Source organism: Helianthus annuus, chromosome 1, assembly GCF_002127325.2.
Source record: "Helianthus annuus cultivar XRQ/B chromosome 1, HanXRQr2.0-SUNRISE, whole genome shotgun sequence".
Classification (NCBI taxonomy): Eukaryota; Viridiplantae; Streptophyta; class Magnoliopsida; order Asterales; family Asteraceae; genus Helianthus; species Helianthus annuus.
In genome coordinates this window covers 75,134,390-75,139,465 of record NC_035433.2, presented here as the reverse complement: position 1 = coordinate 75,139,465, position 5,076 = coordinate 75,134,390, and the positions used below count along the sequence as shown (strand labels likewise).

Here is a 5,076-nt window from a genome sequence, read left to right as displayed (position 1 = left end):
AACGAAGTGTGCCGCACGTGGTTGACTTTGTTGCCAAGTACCTTTTGTGGATAAAGACTAGGAATAAGAAATTCATCATTTTCAAAATTTTAAGGGTTGGTTTTGTGTTGAGGTGTTATTCTATGTATAATTACGTCATTGCTAACGTTGTACAATTACATACGAATGAAAAGCTTGGGTATTGATTGAGTCAAAGATAGCTTGGTGAACACGCAACTCAAGGTCAAACTTGTAATTTCACATTATTAATTCGAATCTTCTTAATAACCTTTGGCAGGTTGTAAACGAATCAATTAAATAGAAACATGACATGACATGTTCATTTTCATTCTTGACGAACACGTACGTTCAAATGAAATGAAAGCTTGTTTGTTTGTTAAGATAATAAACGAGTACAAATGGATGAGTTTAAACGAAACTACATAAACATTTAAAGATGAATCAATGTCTCTTTCTTATGTGTATCCAATTTGTTGGCTATATACAAGAATATAACATTCATCAAACCTTAGGGAGCAAGTCACAAAATTATTAAAAAAAACTATCAAACAAAAATTATCCAAATTTATAAAATTATCAAAGTTATCCAAATCCAATACAACGGTATATTAATATCTAGAATTTCAGTATTTCCATAATAAAACCAATTAGGTCGGTAAACATGTAATTTGTTAGCACAATAGCACATGACCTACTAAGATTCGTTAAAATAGATATAAGTTAAAATAGATATAACACTTTACAACTATGTTTTTTTTTTTAACGGCGTACGGTTAGAATGTCGCCAACTGGGTTAGTAGTTAATATGTTAGTATCACCAAGTTGGTATAAAAATCTCTTTGTCTGGATTTAAACCCAGGACCTCCAAGAGAAGCAAAGCTTCCCACCTTCCCTTTAACCACTAGGCCAAGAGATCATCGGTCTTTACAACTATATATGTATAAATCAACATAAACCCAAATATGGCTCATTTATATTAACCATTCACATCCCATTCTTTATATTCATTCAAACCTTAAAATCTAAGAAAACTATCTAAAAACATCACTACATCCCATTCCTCATCCTCATACCCTATTCATATATTTTTGAGTTAATTGCCATTTTAGTCCCTGTGGTTTGGGCCAATTTACCAGTTTAGTCCAAAAGTTTCATTTTTAACATCTGGATCCAAAAAGGTTGCCATTTTGGTCCAACTGACTTAACTCCATCCATATCTGTTAAGTCTGCCAATAGCATTTTTGTCATTTCATTTTTCTTTTTATTAACCCTTTTTCTTAATTGCCTTTTCTTTTAATTAAAGCTTTATTGTTTTATTATCAGTGCTATAAATAACAGAACTCTTTCAATACATCGATCACAACACACACTTCCCCAATATTAAAACCCTAACAATGAAGACGGTCGATCAAAGGCGACTGAGCTGTGAACGAGCATTGTGCGGTGGTTTCTGAACGATGAATGAGCCTTGGTGTGTTCGTGATCCTAGTGAAGTATTCAATCCAGAAGAGGCATATGATAAGTTCTGTTTAATACTCAACATTTTGTTTAAATTTTGCCTTTTTAAAGTGGATTGATCACTTATTTGAAGTTTATATGTTCATTGATGCAGTAAACTACCCTGAAAACTTTTCAATCGAAATACACCATGGGGTTGAATTTACCAATGTTGTGAAAACCGAACCGGACCGGCCGGTTCGACTGGTCGGACCGGCAACCGGAACCCTAGCCGGTCCGGTTTGTGGTGTTGAACCGTTTTGCACTCAACCGGCCGGTTGGATCGGTGACCGGCGGCCGGATCGGAAAATCAGTGCTATTTAGTGGTCGGGCCGACGAAGTTGAATAAGGGGAACGAATTTTATCAGATCTGTTGTCATCTCCGACGAGGCCGCAAAAAAAAATACTGTACCTTTTAGGGTTTGATACTTGTGATTCATAAAACGATGGGTAATAAATAGAAATGAAAATTATCATATTTTTTCTCATCTTCGACGAGGCTGGATTTATTCAGTCCTCATTTCACCTTCTTCCTGAAGAGTTACTTTGTGTTGCTCTGTTCTCCTTGCTTTGTGTTGCTCTGTTCTTCTTTTTACTTTTTAGGTGAATAAGTAAGGCTAGTGTTTAACCCTAATTTTTATATGTGGACTAGGTTTACTTTAGTCAACAGCCTATCTCACATATTATTTTGCTTATCCAATGTTTTTCTAAAATAAATGAAAATAAGAGCATTGTGATTTAGAGTTTATTTCAATTTTTGTAATTAATATATTCTTTATTTTTCATAAATAGTAAAGCGATTATAATGTAATCCGGTTCTCTTAAACGGTCTGACCGGTCGAACCGGTTCGACCAATGAACCAGTAGGGTGGCCGGTTCGATCACCGGTCCGGTTTTAAAAACATTGGAATTTACAGAGTATCCTGGAATGACATATGCGAAGGGTAAGGTTTCTTATGTTGACAAGATTAACTCAGACTACTTTTCAGTCATTGTACTGAAGGATATGATGGTGGATATTGGGTATAGAGAGGAGGATGATATGAGATTTATGTATAGATTGCCAGGAAAGGATCTGGATTTAGGGCTAAGACCACTGTTAAATGATGGCTATATTCTTGATCTTTTAAAGCTATCTAGAACTACTAAACTGATAGATGTGTTTGTAGAACATATTAGACCTGATTATGAAGGTTTGTAGTTAAGAAACAATGCAGAGCATGATATCAATGAAAATGTAGATGATGTGGATGGCAGTAGTGCAGCTGATGGGGAGCACATTGTTGAAGAGATTGTAAGTAGTGATGGATCAGAATATAGTGGTAGTGATGGATCAGATGATAGCAATTTTGAACCTAAGGCAGGTGATTATGAGCAGGATGATAGTAGTGATATAGATGAGGTTTCTAAAAGAAAGGCCAAAGCAGATGAGGTTTCTAAAGGAAAGGCAAAAGTAGATGAGGGTTATAATGTAAGAAAGGGAAAAGCAGCTGAGGGTAATTATGTATCTGATGAAGACTCGGACTATATTATGGATGTTTATAACATTGTTGAGGAGTATGATGTTGATATGGATGATTTTAGGGCTACAATAGATTTTGATTTAAGTGATGATGGAGCAGACTTAGATATTGGAGATGATGTCAACATGGATGTTGAGATTAACTTAGAAGAATTTGATAGTTTGAGTGATGATGAGAATGACACAAAGATGCAAAAGAGCATGAGGGCTCATAGGAGGAAGCATAAAAATACCAAAAAAAACTGATGGTTGACCTTTTTATCTTGGTCAAACCTTTAGTAATAAGGAACAAATCAAAAGGTTACTTAAAAAACGTGCAGTGGAAAGTAGGAGGCAACTGATGATAGTAAGAAATGATACATCTAGGTTTCGTGTAGTGTGTAAGGGGTTCAATCCTAAACTGGTCAGGGGTGAAACAGAGGCAAAAGATGGGGTTGTTGCTGAAGATGTAACAAACAAAAGCAAAAGGGCTGGAAGTTGAAGATGTGACAGTTGGGGGTATATCTGGAAGTTCATTAAATACTGGGGGTATATCTAGAAGTTCATTAAATGTTGGGGGTACATCTGTAAATTCAGCAAAAAGTGCAAGTGGGCCTAAAGTTAAACCTAAACCTAAAAAAAAGGATATAAACCCTACATGTCCTTGGCTGCTGCACATATCAAAGAGCAAGAGTGTCGGCTCTTGGGTAGTTAAAACCTTCTTGAAAGAGCACATATGTTTAAACACAAGGGATGTTAGGCTCTGCACAATCAGTTGGTTGGCTAAGGAGATAGAAGGTACTATTCGGATTAACTATTCCACTCAAATCCTTACAAGATATGATACAAAAGAAGTTCCAGGTAGAAATTACTGTAATGCAGATGTTTAGGGCTAGGTCTCAGGCAACAAAGAGAGTTCAAGGTGATTATAATGTTCAATATACAATGCTTATAGACTACTGTGAAAAATTCCTTAGGGCTAATCCTGGTACAATAATAAAAACAGAGGTTGAGAAGGAGCCTAACCCACATTCTCCAACAAGGCAGTTTAAAAAGATATACATTTGTTTAGCTGGTTTAAAAAGGGGATTTCAGATAGCTAGCTGGTAGAAATTTGTTAGGTCTAGATGGATGTTTCATGAAGGGGCCTTATCCAAGGCAGGTCTTAATTGCAGTTGGTATAGATTCAAACAATGGCATTTACCCGGTGGCCTATGCATTGGTTGAGTCAGAATCTAAAGCATTTAACTACATACATAGTACAACATCAATAAACCCCAAGTAACACACAATAACCACTTCAGTCTCCTGTTCTCTTCTTCAAGCCCGCGGATGGAGTTCAATTGCCCTCGTATGATTCCTGCACATCTTTGACACAACTCAGCCTCAGCCCAAGCAACGAATCCACAGCCCTTCCCCCTGTTAACCAAAAATGACAAAAACATGAACAAATCGCAGGTTCAAATGAAGATGATGAACGAAACCCAAATACGTGTCTATTGCAACAATAAAAGCGTCTGTCTGGGTTCAAAGAGGTCCACGAAGTTCGAATTACAGTATGGGCACCACATGGACATTGCACCATTGTTGAAGATTGAAGGTAGGTAGGAGTGATGGTTTGCTTTGCTCGAAGTTAATTAGGAATTTAGGGTTTCAGGAGATCTGGTTACATACAGGGTGAAAAGGGCGCCAAAATGAGAGGGAAAAGCAATTAAGAAAAAAGGGTTAATAGAAGGAAAAATGAAATGACAAAAATGCCCTTGGCAGCTTTAACAGATATGGATGGAGTTAAGTCAGTTGGACCAAAATGGCAACGATGAAACCTTTTTGGATCCAGATGCTAAAAATGAAACATTTGGACTAAACTGGCAAAATGGTTCAAACCACAGGGACTAAAATGGCAATTTACTCTATATTTTTTAAGAAAACTAAAGTAAACCCGTATATTTTTATGGATAAGGAATGGAAATTTGATAGGGTTATAAAAATGAGAGATAAATATATGAGATTGTGATTTTTCGTTTAAGGAAAACTAAAGTAAACCTGTATATTTTTACGGATAAGGAATGGAAATTTGA

General features: G+C 36.2%; 1 long non-coding RNA gene across 1 annotated transcript; it reads left to right on the top strand.

Annotated features, from left to right (window-relative positions):
* Window positions 1-1,334: 1,334 nt before the first annotated feature.
* LOC110937187 lies at window positions 1,335-1,983 on the top strand. The gene is made up of 2 exons (XR_002590635.2): window positions 1,335-1,522; window positions 1,613-1,983. It is a non-coding gene; the product is annotated as an uncharacterized LOC110937187 (long non-coding RNA).
* Window positions 1,984-5,076: the final 3,093 nt, after the last annotated feature.